The sequence below is a fragment of the Octopus sinensis genome, linkage group LG5 (assembly GCF_006345805.1).
Source record: "Octopus sinensis linkage group LG5, ASM634580v1, whole genome shotgun sequence".
Lineage (NCBI taxonomy): Eukaryota > Metazoa > Mollusca > Cephalopoda > Octopoda > Octopodidae > Octopus > Octopus sinensis.
Genome location: NC_043001.1, coordinates 115521015 through 115539041, shown reverse-complemented (window position 1 = coordinate 115539041; position 18027 = coordinate 115521015). Strand labels below are relative to the sequence as shown.

The following is an 18027-nucleotide window of genomic DNA, read 5'->3' as shown; positions in this document are numbered from 1 at the left end:
AGACAGGCTTGGAAATAATGGAAGAGTGTGGGTACTAAAGAAACATATCAGATAGGTAAAAAAGAAGCAATGCGTCAGGTATATCTGGCTTGGGCAGAAACAGAAAGGAAGAGTTTTGCCAATGTTTTACAGTGTGAAGATCAGAGATTTGAGGTATTTCAGATTGCTAGACCGTGTGTTAGAGAGAAACAAGATGTTGTGGGGGAGAAGGATGTACCAACAGATAATGGTACGCTTGCTCTTAGTAATCCTGAAAAGAAAGTGGCATAAAAAAGTTATTATGAAAGACTATTAAATGTGGACAATGAATGGAAGAAAGAGAGTCTCCGTCATGTGAACCCAACACAGGGACCATCTATCCTAGTTGACAGTAGCATGATATATAAGGCAATTAAAGATACGAGGTAGTATCAAAACGTTCCCGGACTAGTTATGTTTAATAAAAAATTACTTATTTACTTACTAAGTTTTAACATCATCTCTTTCGAAATAGTCACCTTGTGTGACAATACTCTTGTCTCAGCGTTCCTGCTTCTTTTGGAATCCAACCTGAAAGTTGTTTTCCATAAGTGAGTTGAGGATCTTCTGTGATTAGAAGTGTTAGAACCATGACCATTGAGCTGCATTTTCATCTTGGGAAATAGATGGAATTCTGCAGGCGCTAAATTTGGTGAACATGGTGGGTGTGGAAGTCATACCATGTTATTTTGAGGGAGAAACTCACGAGTGAGGGGAGCTTGGTAACAGGGTACACTGTTATGAAGAATCCAATTCTTCTCACTCCATAAATCTGGTTGCTTTCACCAAATGTCCCTTCCTCAAATGTTTCAAAATATCTCAGTAGAAGTTACAATCGACAGTCTGGCTCTGGAGGATGAACCCTCAATGCACAATATCACAGATGACGAAGAAAATGATGAGCATGTTGTTGATTGAGCTGTGACTCTGTCGTGCCTTCTTCAGTCATGGAGATGAAGGGCTCTTCCACTGTGATGACTGCTGCTTTGTCTCAGGGTCAAACCTGTAGGCTCAACTCTTGTAACTGGTGATGATCCTTGACATAAAAGATGAGTCATCAGTGGCATGCTGACGAAGATCTTGACAAACTTCAACATGATACTCTTTCTGCTCAGTAGGTGAGAGACAAACTTGGCAGAAACACACCACATGTTCAATTCAGGTATTAGAATTGCCTGCATGGACCCATACAACAGACCAACAACATCAGCAATGTCATTCATTCCTCCGACACAGCCCTCATGCACAAGCTGAGGAATTTTCACCACTTTCCTGGGGGTGATTCTTGTTGCAAATCTTCCAGATTGCTCAGTGTCTTTCAGGAATGTTCTTCCACTTTTGCAGCGCCTGTACCACTCAAAATATTGTGTATGATTCATTGCCTTGTTACAATAATCCTGCCAGAGCTTGCTCAATGTCTCTGTAGCAGACTTCTCAAGTTTAACACAAAAAGTTTAATGCAAAATTTCACGTTGGCTCTTCGTTGAAACTTCATGTCTGTGACAAAATTATAGACTACAGAATACACATGACCACAAAAACACAAATTTCACAACTTGTAATGTAAACACAGCGATACCATTTGACACACTACTTTGATAAGGTCACTACTTCACAGCTTTCATTGCACATGCAACTGTATACTGCCAACTGTTGGCACACTATAGAACTAGTCTGGGAACTTTTTGATACTACCTCATATCTTACTGATGAATAAACATGTGTTTAACTGAACAGTAATTGTCCATTTTTATTATTATTGTGTGTATGTATGTGTGTGTTAATGTATCATCATCCTTTTAATACCAAATGTTCCATGCTCACATGGAACTGTGGACATGAAGACAGATTTCTTATAACCAAGTGCCTTTCCTAATGACAACTCTCACTTATTTCCCAGTAAGGTAATATTTCCCTATTGACCAGACAAGTTTTCAAAGACAATTGGAAATAAAAGGCACTATATGCATGATAGTGTCATTCATCACATAATGTCAAGGCAAGGAGACAGTAACATACACACATACATACATCTAAGCATACATATGGTAGGATTCTTTCAGTTTTTACATGGCACTGGCAGCAGTAACATCACTAAGTAAGTAACTTGCAAGGCAAGACTCCTCAACTGAGAGGAGGAAGAGTATCAAAAGAAGTGGTTTTGTGCTAAGTGATAAGAGTTTAGAGTATGAATAGAGGGACAGAAATAGTTGCCTTGCAGTAGAGGAGATGCATGGCTACCTCAGCTGGAAAAAGAAAGGGTGAGAGAGATGATTATGTGATGGGGGGGGAGTGCACTCAAGTTACAGGGAGGTGTAAGTGATTGGATAGGGTGAGTGGATGGGTAAGTTTATGAGAATGCAAAAGAAGAGTGAAAGGTGGAGGGGAAGGTCTGTAGTAAGTGGACACAAGCAGACAGAAGTGGAATGTTAGGAGGATATGTTGTTGGGAAGAGATTTGATGGGGACACATTTTATGCAGGTAGGTTTGCAAAGGTGCAAAGGGAGAGTGGGAGATAGAGGGGAGGGGAATACAGTGAGTGGTGAATATGGGTGGAAGGAGGGGGAGGTGTTTGGATTGTGGGGAAGAAGCTTGCCTGGAGCATAGACATAAATGACATGCCTTAATTGTCCTGATTTTACTTAGCTGGATGAACCTTCTCAAGCACAGCGAATCACCAACTGTTTCACAGGGGTTTTGTTGATTACAATGACTCCAGTACTTGACTGGTACTTACTTTATCGACCCAAAATGATGAAAGGCAAAATCACCTTCAGGTGGAATTTGAACTCAGGATGTAAAAACCAGAAATGCTGCTAAGCACTTTGCCCAGTGCAGTAATGATTGAGCCAGCTCACTGTCTTATATGGAAATAATAATAATAATCAAAAAACAGTATGGTATTCAATGCTTTATAGGATATATAAGTATTTCAACAAAATTCTGAATTAACTATTTAACATTTGTAGAAACATTATACAACTTTACATTTGACCTCATTAGTATCTCTCAATAAATACAACAGATTTAAAGCTCCAAGTATATACACTTTTCCCAATAATAATAATAGTGTATAGGAGTTTTGACATCTGTGGCTGCCTAATGTTTCTACAAATGTCATATAAATACTTTGGCATTTTTCGGAAACACATGTATGTCTAATAAAGTGATGGATACCATACTGGTTTTTTAATTATTACTATTATCATTGTTGTTGTTGTTATTTGGCTTGTATTCTGCACAGTAGCCTACCCCAAGTTTGATGCCCTGTATCATAATACATTGGATATTAGTGTGAAGTGCGGAACCCACAAATGAGCCTGATCTTTGGTGACATATCGTACTTTACAGCGTCTTTCTTTTGATATATACTAGTGTGAACAAGCTATCTTCAAGATAGCATGTCTTACATTGGTTTGATATCATTGTATCGTATATATATATATATATATATATATATATAAAAATATGCAACAAGGGTATACAGAAGTAATGCAGTACAGAAGTAATGCAGTACAATCGTTTCACGTAATTCCATTTAATTGAACAATGCAATCATTACATCAATTTAAATGCAGAGCAATCCTCAGCTGCACAAAGAGATAGAATTTAATTAAATTAAATCAGATGGACACATTAGTATAATTTTACATTAAATCTCCAAGAAGGTAAGGAGATTTACAGAGAACATGCTGTCTTCACTTCAGCTTAGAAGCTACTAAGGTATCAGGAAGAAAGACTTGTTACAGATTTTGCTTGTCACTGTTTTATGGGGTCAGTTTTAATTTATAGTCTAGTTTATCAAATATTTGTATATCTAAGGCCAAAAGAGCAAGGAGTAGTGCCTGTTAGGAAGTGGGATGAGGGAATCAACAGAAATCATAGTGGGTATAGTCATAAAAAACTATCAAGATTTATTTGAAGCAGTATCATAAGATTTGGTAAAGGAAATCTGAAATCAAGATTTTAGTAGCCAATTAAAGGGGCAGGCCGCTATTAGACCATTTAAAATGAAACAGGGGAAATCTTATGTGGTACTATAGTTAAAAATTTGAAACATTTTAAACAATATTGCCATACTGTATAAAGTTAAAATTTAGGGTTATTCAGAAGAATATTAAAACAAAAGGATGAAAAGATTTTTTTGAATACTTTTGAGTATATACCAAACTTTTACCACATTAGAGGGAGGCAAAGAAGTTATCTCATAATAGCTTAATATTTATACTTATTATATACTTAAATACGAACTTATAAGATGGTATCTATGAAGATTGATCAATTAGTATATACTGGTATTTAATAAAGGCGTACTGAGGTAAGAGAGCATGCTAACTATATATTAATTAAATTATAATCTAAGCAGTTTATTTTAAGGAGTGAATATACCAGTATTGTTTTATATAAACCAAGTATGAATTTATAGAGGTACAAAATTAGATTCATTTTATAAATAAATAAAGGCTATTTTAAAATAATAGATAATAAAACAATCAAGTAGGGCAGAACACCATAGAAAAGGAATAAAATAGCTCAATCACTAAAAACATGACAAAGTAAATATACCTTATTGACATCAATAGAGAAGGTTTAAAGAAAATGTATTATAATTTAAGTATACTAAACTAAAATTAAATCTTTATTTATTAAGCTAGTATCAATAAAGACTGATACCTGGTATTATCTAAAGGAATATTGATGTTATAGGACATTCTAATTCCATACTAAATTTTAAAACTAAGTATATAATAGGCTTTAGAAGATATTATTGTTACTCCATACATAATATTTCTGGTTTCTAAGGGGTACTTAATTTGAAGGGCTACTTATATAAAGGCCTATATAAATACTAAAATCAGGAGGGTAGAGCACTTAAAAATCATCAGGTAGGGTAGAACACCATAGAAAAGTATATGAAATAGCTTAATCACTAAAAATCATGATGAAGTATATACACAACTTAGTAACATCAATAGAGAAGATTTATAGAAAATGTATACAATTCAAGTATTTAAAACTAAAAATTGTTTATTTACTTATTTAGCTTTTATCTCTAAAGACTGTTACCCTGTATTAGCTAAAGTAATAATGTTGTAGGACATGCTCACTATATACTAATTTTGAGCAAAGAAGTTTCTAATAGGTTTTAAATTTCAAGATCAATAAAGTGCTACTTTCTAAAATATTTAAAGGTACAGGTGACACTATGTACATATGATACCCTAAGGTCTAATCAATTATTAATCAGGTTGCCCTTATCTTTTTGCTTAAAAATTTCATGTTTCCATAGAGAACAGCTCACACCCATATCTGCTATTTCCTTCAATTTCCAAATTTTACTGGATAATAACGTACAAATTGCTTTATACTTAAGTTTAAAGGATGACAGGTAGTTGTATAGACGCCGTTTCATATTAATCAAACAACTGATATATATAAAATCATTAGTTGTAGTTTTTATTGTACAGTTATATATCATGTTCTGGGTAAGATGTAAGCAGAAAGCGAATTGTACTTTAACATCCTCTCCAATGACCACAAATCCACTTTTGATAGCTTAATCAAGGGCATCTCAACCTGCATATCTAACCTCTCTTCCACTGAGGAAATTTTCAATAATCACGCACCATATTACACACAAGCACTTGCTGCTAGCGGCATTTTCCAACAAATAGAATACATCCATAACACCTGGGTCAAACAATATATATCTCAAATCACATCTCAAACACCCACCAACCATCATAATAACAACCAACCACACACACTCATTGATGGAACCCAGGAAGGTCTTACACCTAGGCAACCTAGATCCCACATACATACATTTAACACTAGGTCAAAAACTAAAACAACTAAAACAGCTAATAACAAAAGGCTTCACTGCCCACATACATTCTCCAAAAGTATAGATAGCACTTCTTTATCTAAAAACTTTGATAGCACTACATCCAGACACCCTAAAATAAGTGGCAGACGTGCCATTCTGTGGTACATACCCCCATTCTCACTTAACTTTAAGAACTTAGCTAAATCCTTCTTTAAAATACTAGACTCTAACTTCCTTCAGAAACATAAATATCATTCTATCTTTATTAGATCCACTCTGAAACTATCTTATTCTGCCCCACCCAATTTTGAATCTATTGTAGCAGCCTCTAATAAGCACTTTACTATCAAAACTCACATAATTACAACTCTAGTCATAAGAACACTCAACATATACACAGCTCCAGCACAGATGCCCTTACATTAGACCACAACCACAACCCAACCCATCCTACTGACACTGCCCAGAACACCACCACAATTTCGACCACTCTTACAAATAGTACAATTAATAACAACAATAGTAATAATAACAATGACATTAATGATAACATTAATAATACTAATAATCTAGAATCTTCGACCCCCTTCTCTAACCTCTCCTCTGATAATATTACCTCCTCCATTCCTGAACACATTCCCCAAAATTCACTTAATTGTAACTGCCATCCTGGAATCATCTGCCTGTTACAAACCCATTGCAGAAGATATAATGTAATTTATAAAAGCACTGTCCTTAATATATTACACAACTCTACAGCCATATACATAGGATCAACCCAAAATTTTAAGCAGCGATATGCCGCTCACCTCCATTCTTTTAGATATGATAAACATAGTAAATCTACAGCACTCGCCAACCATATACATCATCTCAAAAATACAAATATACCCTACTGGATTCAGGGCATCCCTACAGAGGTCAATGCTCAACCAGCTAGCTTTGCCTGAAGGAGGCACTTCACATATTAAAGCACAACTATCCAACACTGCTAAATAAACATAATGAGGCACTAAGCACATGCAACCACCACTTTTTTCACACATTCAAATTCTTCCACAAATCCAAATGCCTAAATGACTATACAGCATATTTCCACAATACCCCTTAGGTAATCCCAATAACCTTATAAATGTGTGTATGTGTGTGTGTATGTATGTATGTATGCAAGGTATATATACCTGCGTGTATAGGGGCGATAATACTTACAATTACATGTATGTATGGGTCTACATAAACATATGAGTACGTGTTGTATGTGTAGGTGTTGATATGTATAAATATCTATATTAATATATGCATGTGTATACATGTTTATATATATATATATTCTTCTACTACTAAGCATAGACCAGTCCTCTAACCAACCTAACCTATATTCTCAAATTCTTCATTCCACCAATTTACTACTCCTACCCCCGTCTCCGCCCCTCACTTAGGCTCTATCACTACTTTCCTGACAATACTTTACTCTTTACACTCTCATACCTATCTCTCTCTATCACCAATCAACCCCCATTCCTTCTATCTGACACTCTTTACTCTTTACCCTATCATCTTTTTACACTCTCATATCTTTCTCTCTCTATCACCCCACCTCCCCATTCCTACTATCAATTTATCTTGACTGACCACTAACCAGTACATTTTCCCCTCTTCATCTCTTTATTATCTCTCTCCCCACTTTTTTTTGTTTTTTTCTTTTCTTTGTTCCTATCCTCCTGGTTTTGATTTGATGTTACAAATACATTACCAACTTTTAAGTCACTTTAAATAAAACCCTCAATTTAATAACAATGTGTACAAACTCTATACTTGGAGTGACCAACTTTAAATATTATTGGAACTTACTCACAAGGTACTGGACTCTTATATGTATACCATTCTGCCCAAATAATGGATCTACAGATGCAACATCCCTACATATCTCATGTCTATTTTCATTCCTCCATTCTTTGTTTCATATCTATTGCTTAACCATTTTCTTACACTGTCTTGCAGTGTTTCTACAGCTGGATGCCCTTCCTTATGCCAACAAGTCAGAGCATAGTGGGTGCTTTTATGTACCACTGGCACAGGAGCCAGAGGAGCTGGCGTTGATCACAATCGTATGATGCTTTTTACATGCCACCAGTACAGAATTCAGTCAAAGCGGCACTGGCATTGGCCACATCTGGATGGTGCTTTTTACATGCTACCAGCAAGGGGTTTACAACTACTATTTCCATTTGATTTAATTTTGATATTGCTGTTGATGTTGATGTACTTGACTCAATAGATCTCCTCAAGCATGGCATGCCACCCTACGATCCAAGGTACTTTTGAGTGGGCTGGTTATGTGACACTGGTGTAGGTTACAGCTGTGGACTCATTTTATTTGCTGGGTCTTCTCAGTCACAGCATACCTCCAAAGGGCTTGGTCTTTTGTCACTGCCTCTGTGAGGCCCAATGTTCAAACGTCATACTTCGTCATACTCATCCCATATCTTCCTGGGTCTACCTCTACCCCAGATTCCTTCCACTGTTTGGGAGTGGCACTTCTTCACGCAGCTCTCCTTGTCCATCTGTAGTACATGACCATACCAATGCAAATGTCTCTCTTGCATGCCATATCCAATACTTCTTATGTCTAACATATCTCTCAGGGAGCTTACACACTGTTATGTGTTAACACTGGCATTACACATCCAGTGGATCATGGTAGCTTCATTTCTTTCAAGCCTACACATGTCTTCAGCAGCCATGAAGTATGGCAGTTCGCACACATGCATCATACAATCTACCTTTCACTCTGAGTGAGAGACCCTTTGTCACCAGTAGGGGTAGAAGCTTTCTGAACTTTGCCCAGGCTATTCTTATTCTAGTGGTAACACTCTCTGAGCATTCACTCCCCACTACAGACTTGGTCACCTAGGTAGTGGAAGCTATAAACTACTTCTAGTTTCTTCCCCTGGCATGTGATGGAATCTGATTTCTGAGCATCTGTGGTGTTGATTGCCCCTGTGCATCTGCTGCATGTGAAAGCTATCTTCCTGGTTAATCTCCCTTTGATATTACTGCATCTCTTACGTGTCCATAGCTTAAACTGGGTACATCTTATGGAGTTTCTACCTAGACCTTTTCTATAGGTCGAACAAGGCCACCTACCTGAAGGGGTGTGTGATGTGTTCGCCTTCCTACTTACTAGAACTTTGGTCTTTACAACGTTGACTCTAAGGCCCTTTGATTCTAAACCTTGCTTCCACACTTGATGTTTCTTCTCTAGTTCTGGTAGGGATTCTGCTATGAGGACCAGGTCATCAGCATAGAGCAGTTCCCAGGGCAATCTGTCTTGAATTCCTCTGTTATTGTCTGGAGGACTATGATGAATAAGAGGGGGCTGAGGGCTGATCCTTGGTGGACCCCAACTTCTACCCGGAATTCTTCACTATACTCATTTCCAATACTAACCCTACTCTGTATAGGGCCTGTATACCCCTTATTAACCATTTGTCAATCCCCAGTTTCCCCTTTTCCCACCAGATAAGGGATTGGGGGATCCTGTCAAAGACTTTCTCCAAGTCCACAAAAGCCAAATATATCTTGGCTATGTACTTCTCCTGGAGTTGCTGTACCAGGAATATAGCATCAGTGGTGCATCTACCTGGCATCTCATTTAACCAGACTGCATCTCATCTAAGCAGACTCTCTCTCTAATTAGTTGGGCTGTGACCCTCTCTATGACCTTCATCACCTGATCCAGCAGTTTGATACCCCTGTAGTTATTTCTATCTAAAGCATCACCTTTACCTTTGTAGCAATTGACTATGGTGCTGCTGTGCCAGTCATTGGGTATAACTCCATCATGAACCACCAGATGTTTTAAGCATCTCAGTGGTGATTCCTGATAGGCTGGGGGCTTTTCCTAGCTTCATATCCATAATTCCTTTATCTACCAGGGTGCTGTCTATTCAGATAGCTGGTCCCTCTACTGGATCAACATTTAGCAGGCTCTCCTCTCATTCATTCCCCACATTCAGCAGTCTTCCATAATGGCTCCTCCAAGCCTCTTTATTTTCTGAATCATTAAAAGCAAGTGCACCATCATCCATATGGACAAATTTCTCTCCTGTGACATAACAATTTTCCCTTACATACTGTCTTACAATCTGGAATACTTCAGTTCTTTGGTCCTCACATGCCTGGACATGGGAAAACTTCTTCTTTTCTGCTTCTCCCTTGGCTATGTATAACTGGTGCCAGCCTCCCTTTTGGCAATCTGGTACAGTTTTCTGCTACTCCCACGCTTCCAGGCTTTCCAAGCTTGTTTCTTTGTTCTCATGGCCTTGTCTACCGTATTATTCCCCCACCACAAAACTCTAGGTCTGGAAGGGACTTGCACTATCCGCAAGGCACTCAGTAAGCTGTCCTGTAAGAATTTCCAGCTACCTCCTATGTCTGAGGACTGTAGATCCTCCTTCCTCTCGTCAAATTCCTTGATGAGGATGTCCCTAGGTGAGATATATATATGTATATGTAAGTGTTATATATCATCATTATCAACATCAACATTTAACATTCGTCTCCTATGTGTTTGATGGTTTGACAGGAGCTGGTAAGCCAGAGGACTGCACCAACCTCCATTGTCTGCTTTGGCATGGTTATTGCATGTGGATGACCTACCTAATACACCTTCTCCTCGACTTATGACCTATGTGACTTATGACAATCTGCACATATAACCACAAAAAATAAATAAAATACAAAATCAATTTTTGGATTTTGGACAGTTGTGCATACGATAACCATGGCAGCATCTGGTAATACAGGTCTCCCTCAAACCCAGGCATCCACTGCCTGCCACTGTCTCTCACTCAGTTGCAGAGATTGAATTGGAAGTACACAGAGCAGTAGAAGAAAAAGTGAGAAAGAAGAAGATGAACCAGAAAAGAAATTCAAAATGAAGTGTTTATTGTTTCGTTTTCGCAATTCAATAAAACTTTTACCAGTTTCAAAGCAATGGATCCTAATGTCAACCGCTTTGCAAAGGTTGAATGTATCATTCAAGATACTGTGTATTGTTATCATAAGATATATGACAGGAAAAAAAACAAACTATTCCAACAAAGCTCACCATGTTCCTCAAAAACCCCTCTGTCTCAACCCAAGAACCTGACTGTGAAGATTAAAATTGTATTTTAATTGCACTTTTTTCACAGGAACAATTTTTTTATTGTATGTATGTGAAATTTCTTTTGTTTTAATTTTTACATTAATTTTAGATTGTATTTTTGTTTACAGTGCAATAAGGTACTTATGTATTTTTTACATTATATATAATAATTATAGATTAAATTTTTGTGTTTTATATTTTTGTAATGAAAATACTGCTGAAAAATATAAATTCACCATACAACCTGTCAGTCGGAATAGGACACATTCGTAAGTCGAGAAGAAAGTGTATATGCGTGTGTGAGTATCTGTGTGTATATAGAAATATGAGTGTTATTTATTTATACATGTAGGAGCATCAAGGAAATAAAACAAGTTGAAAATACACTGAGTGGCCATAAGAGATGCATTTACCCAGAATATAAACAGTACCTACAAGTTACCTTATGCCAACCAACACATATCAAACCAAATATACCATTTAACCTTGCTAGAACTTCACTCTCTTGTTTCCAATCTTGAAGTACAGTATAAAACGCTCCAACAATTAAAACAGGCAGTACTTGAAAGACAATACCTGTCTAAGATAACAGGGAATTGAATAGAACATGCCAAAGCAATAGACATTGAAGATACACACTAAACTCTACCTTTTATAACAATTATTACATCACAGACCACAAGAAACACTAAGACATTTAACGTTAAAAAGGCAAAAAACTATATACCAATTCAGAACTACTTCCTATAAACAGCTGAAAAGTGTGGTTCTAAATTCATAACTTGTACTAAACTTATTGAAGATACATAACATAAATTTAAATCAGCATATCGTTTTATTGTGAAAACAACTTCATTTGCTCATCAAATAATTTAACATATGTCATCAAATGTAATATATGCAGTGAAGATTACATTGGACAAACCAAACTGACTTTGAAAATGAGATTAATGATACACTAAGATTAATAATACAAATTTGAGATTCCAGGACTAGATACATCTCAAACAGTGAACAGTTGGACCTGTAAGAATTAGCACTTCCTTCTCTAAGCCTAGATTCGAAATCGAATCCAAGAATCATCGTTCGTCCAAAGCAATGCAATTAAAGGCGCGAAAATAGGATCTCTTTGTTCTGTCAAAAAGTGATTGATCATCTCCCTTCGACCTGCGACCTCAGCCATGTCAGGCTAAGTTCAAATGGACAAGTGCTGACCTAAATAAGTATTGTCTCTATTGCGATATGTCTGTTTTTCTAGCTGTCACAAATATTATAAATACAATGGGGAAAACAGAGAAGGGACACACAATCGCAGCGGTCATGGCAGCAGACAGATTTATCTCGCCCCGCGTTTTGGCAGACAGAGAGAAATGCCTACAGTATCTATCGACAACTGTTTCGAATGATTCACGCACACACTCACACACACAAACATATTCATTTTTAATATGTGTTCTATACAACCAATTCGTAGCATTTGCTTATATTTGTATGTAGTGTACTTATAACCCTGTAAATAAATCCCTTTTTAATCATGAAACAATTTATGTATTTATTTACATACACACACATCCACTACATTTGGTGACCCCGTCAAAAGAATTGCGCCTTCCCCGGAAACAGCTTCATCAACCGCGTCGAAGAAATACAGCTTGCACATCACCCGGCAACGAAACACCTGAGAATTCCGACGAACACAATGGCCCTCCCGGAACAGAATCCAGCGGCCAACATCATACCTCCGATCGACATGGCATTCCAAGCAGCGATTTCTTTGAAAATTCCACCATTCTGGACCCACGACCCTTCATTACGGTTTTACCATATAGAGGCACAGTTTTCCTCTCACCGAATACTGAGCGATGCGTCTCGACTTTTGCATGTTATCGGTTTTCTGTCACCAGAAATCACAAACTTTGTCCGTGATCTTATCATGGCACCACCCAATTCTGTGTCGTATGACACTTTTAAAACCATTCTGATAAACAGAACCTCCGAATCGCAACAGAAACAACTTCACTAGCTTTTGATATCGGAAGAATTGGGTGACAAAACGCTGTCCCAGCTTCTTCGTAGAATGAAGCAGCTTCTCGGAGATGAGAGCCTCCCGGAAAAAAATTTCAAGCAGCTTTTTCTCCAGCGTCTGCCCTCCAATACCCAGGTTGTTCTCGCTTCTACTAGAGAAAATACATCCATTGAAGAACTGGCAGAGCTAGCTGACAAAATAGCCGAAGTACCGCACAAATATCCAATGGTATCGACGGTGACGCCAGCCGCTCCTAGTACCAATCCTTTCCGTGCACAAACCAGTTCTTCCGAGATTTCGGATTTGCTTGCATTAATGACGCAGCAAGCTGCACAAATACAAATCCTCACAGCCCAAATACAAGCCCTAAAGCTTAGTCCCCAGCGTCGAAGCACCAGCCGATCGCGACGAGATGGCAGACGGTCTCAAAGCCCCAGTGTTACCCGCAACTCACATGACATGTGTTGGTACCACCGAACATTCAGAACACGGGCACAAAAATGTACGGTACCATGCTCATTTTCCTTATCAAGTTCGGGAAATGGCACAGCCAGGAATTGAATGCGACGGAAGTTCCTGGCTCGCACCCACACAGTCCCCTGTTTTTCGTTTGTGATCGGGTAACAGGCACGTGTTTCCTGGATGACACCGGTGCAGAAGTCAGCATCATCCCTGTTTCCAACACTTCTGGAAAAAGAAAAGAGACACCAGTCTGTCTTCAGGCAGTCAACCATTCACCCATCCCAACCTACGGTGAACAGTCCCTAACATTGAACTTAGGACTACGCCACACATTTCAGTGGGTATTCGTCATCGCTAAACTGCCGACCCCTATTTTAGGAGCCGATTTCCTGCATCATTTCGGTCTCCTGGTAGACATTAAGAACAGACGACTTGTCGACAGCACCACCAAGCTTACTGTGCGCGGTATAGCCGCTCATATGGCCACAGTCAGCCCAACTATATTGCTTACAACAATGGCTCGTCACAGTTCTATCCTGAAGGAATATCCGGACGTCGCTCGACCAGTATTCCACAACCAGCCGATCAAGCACGACGTTATCCACCACATCAAAACCAGCGGTCCACCTGTTGCTGCAAGGCCCCGAAGGTTACCACCTGATCGTCTCCAGGCCGTCAAGCGGGAATTCCAGCACATGCTCGACTTCGGAATCATCTGCCCTTCCAGCAGCAACTGGTCCTCGCCGATACACTGCGTCCTCAAAAAATCATCGACCGATTGGCGGGTTTGCGGCGATTATCAATCGCTGAATAAAAGCACTATTAGTGATGCCTATCCAGTGCCCTTTCTTCAAGACTTTTCGAGCTCGCTGCATGGAGCTCGCATCTTTTCCAAAATCGACCTTGTGCGAGCATACAACCAAATCCCAGTGGAACCTGCGGACATTCCGAAGACAGCGGTCGCTACACCTTTCGGAATGTTTGAATTCCTGCGTATGCCTCTCGGTTTACGCAATGCGGCACAGACATTCCAAAGGTTTATCGACATGGTGACTAGAGGTTTGCGTTTCGTCTATGCCTACATAGACGACATAATCGTGGCCAGTAACTCGGACAACGAACATAACCAACACCTTCACCTGCTATTCGAACGCCTTTGCAAATTCGGTGTTGTTATCAACCCTAGTGAATGTATGTTCGGAGTTGCTTCCCTTCATTTTCTAGGCTACGTCGTCGATAAGGATGGAATTCGTCCCCTTCCCGAGAAAGTCAAGGCCATCGTGGATTTTCCACCACCCACATCTCTCCGCAAATTAAGAGAATATCTCGGTCTAGCGAATTTCTATCGACGATTCATACCCCACCTCGCTGAGATAGCGCAACCGCTCACGGATTTGCTACGTCAGCGAACTTGCAAAAATGCAGATATAGCTCTGACCGAAGATCAACTCGCTTCTTTCGCTACGCTGAAAAATGCGTTATCTAATGCTAGCATGTTGGTTTATCCAAAACCAGACGCCCCGCAGTGTTTACTCATTGATGCATCCGATTCCAGAGTTGGAGGTGTACTACAGCAGCTTGTTGACGGTATATGGGAACGGTATAAGGCAGCGAGCTGGCAGAAACGTTAGCATGCCGGGCGAAATGCTTTGCGGTATTTTGTCTGCCGCTACGTTCTGAGTTCAAATTCCCCCGAGGTCGACTTTGCCTTTCATCCTTTCGGGGTCGATAAATTAAGTACCAGTTACGCTCTGGGGTCGATTTCATCGACTTAATCCGTTTGTCTTTCCTTGTTTGTCCCCTCTGTGTTTAGCTCCTTGTGGGTAGTAAAGAAATAGGTATATGGCAACCGTTGTCTTTCTTTTCTAAGCGGTTAAAATCCGCGGAAACCAAATACAGCACATTCAGTCGGGAATTATTAGCGGCATACCTGGCCGTTAAGCATTTCCGTCACATGCTAGAAGGTACCAATTTTGCCATATACACCGACCACAAGCCATTAGTATATACATTTAACACTAAGCCGGATCGCCACTCGCCGAGAGAAATCCGCCACCTCGACTTCATATCGCAGTACACGACGGATATACGCCACATCAAAGGGACGACCAACTTAGCAGCCAATGCACTTTCACGCACGCAGATCAATGCTATCCACACCACGTCTACAATTGATCTGGCACGTATAGCAGCTGACCAGGAGAATGACGAAGAACTTCTAAAGCTCCGGAATTCGTCATCTTTGAAATTTCAGCATGTTCCACTACCATCATCCACGGCCCATATTTGGTGTGATATCTCCACTGGTCACCAACGCCCTTATGTACCACAGAAACACCGTCGAGAGGTTTTCTCCGCTCTGCATTCTCTGTCACATCCTGTTATTCGCTCCACTCAAAAGCTGATATCGACCCGTTTTGTGTGGACCAGTATCAACAAGGATATCAAAGAATGGACCAAGTGCTGTGTTGCGTGCCAAAAAGCAAAAATCCACCGGCACATAAAATCACCAGTCGGTTCCTTTTCGCAACCTGACGCACGATTTCAGCATGTTCACATTGATATCGTCGGACCCCTGCCACCTTCGCAGAACTATACATATTTGCTTACCTGCGTAGACCGTTTTTCTTGATGGCCCGAAGCCTGGCCCTTATAAAATACATCAGCAGAAACGGTCGCCAAAATGCTGATATCACAATGGGTTTCGCGTTTTGGCACACCCGCAACAATCACCACCGACAGAGGACGTCAGTTCGATTCCCACCTTTTCACTGAGCTGACTCGTCTCCTCGGGTGTAAACACACCCGCACTATGGCTTACCACCCTGCAGCAAATGGCATGGTCGAACGCTTTCACTGCCAACTCAAGGCATCTATCAAAGCAGCTCCAGACAGTTCTCACTGGTTGGGACATATCCCTCTCATCCTCCTTGGATTTCGATCCACGGTTAAGGAGGAACTGGGATATACTTTGGCTGAACTCGTTTATGGCACAGCACTCACCTTACCCGGGCAGATGATCGAACCTGTTTCACAAGACTTTCCTGACCCACAACAATATGTGCACCGATTATGGACATCCATGTCGCAGTTATCACCTTCAGGCCCCAGACAACAGAACGTTGTTTCATGTGTCCCAAAAGATATCAACACTTGGACTCATGTTTTCATGAGGAATGATGGGATACCATCTCAACTTCGGCCACCATATTCCGGGCCCTACAAGGTTATCAAAAGAGAACCCAAGTATTTCGTCCTCGATATTGGAGGTAAATGAAATACGGTCTCGATTGATCGTTTAAAAAAAGCTTTATCGAGGAGGACTTACATTCAGTTCCCTCCTTTCCTCAAACAGACTCAACAACTCCAGCAAACACCACAGATTCTACACAACCCGACACACCAAATCGGGAAGAACAGTTCGATGGCCAGCAAGGTTTGTGCAAGTTTTTCGGGTAAGTTCCGAACTCTTAACTTATCCATCTTCCTAAATGAAATGCATACATCAACACATAACTCACATGACTGCATCACCCACATACAAACCCAAAGAAATCAAAGAACATTCGTGTACATCACGGAAAAAAAATGAAAACAAAAACGTTGTTCCACATCAACGAAAAACTGTCTGTATGAACATTTACGGAACATTTCACAATCGAACTTTGCCAATGAACATTTCTTTAATTTTTGCATGTACATATGTTTTGTTTTCTCTTTAAAATGTTTTGCTTTCTTGTAAATATATTTTTTGCTACCTGTATGTTCACACTCATTTACAAGTCATATTCTCATGTATGCTACCACTCGATCTTTTTCGCCATTGAAAGACACCTTGCCTCTATTAGACCTCTAGTGGGTCGAGTAATCAATAGACACACATCTCTTACAACGCGCCAACATATTTCTGCCTGGGCAAATATACGTATTGCCCACCATATAGCACACACAAACAGTAAACATTTGCTTCATATTTTTATTGTTCATTTGTCTGTTACAATATGTAATTTTTTTCATTCTTCTTTGAACATTTCTTCATATCTTTGAGAATATACAGAGAAGGTGATCCAGTCTTCTGGATTATAACTGAATTCTTCAACTGGGTTTGCTACGCTCTCTGGTGAGTATGAACCTTATGTATTTTTAAACTTCTTTAATTTTAATCCAAGCAACTGTTGGCTTTGCTGTTGTAGTTGCTGTTGTTGTTACTGCTGTAGTTGTTGTTGATGCTGATTTTTTGTTTTGCACCATAAAGTTTTAATGTTCAATGCAAGCTTCGAATATCTCATGGCCATTTTTATAGCCTACTGCGTTGGATATATTTTCTGATTTGGGCGTAAAGTAAGGTCTTTGTATGATGTAGTACTACTGCTGCTAGATGAGGCTAAACACTTTCTATCAACTGCTCGAGTCAACTCGGCAGTTCTTTATTTCATAGAAAAGTATCAGTCCATGTTTAATCATTAGGAAGTGGTCGGAATCTTCCACAACATTATACATCTTACTCTAGAAACCAGAACTCAATGAAGTAGATGCTTT

The 18027-nt window shown here is 39.4% G+C and overlaps 1 protein-coding gene across 1 annotated transcript in view; it reads right to left on the bottom strand.

The window, feature by feature from the left end:
• Positions 1–18027, bottom strand: part of LOC115212246 — a 64889-nt gene that overhangs the window by 32149 nt on the left and 14713 nt on the right. The gene's annotated exons all lie outside the window — the stretch shown is intronic.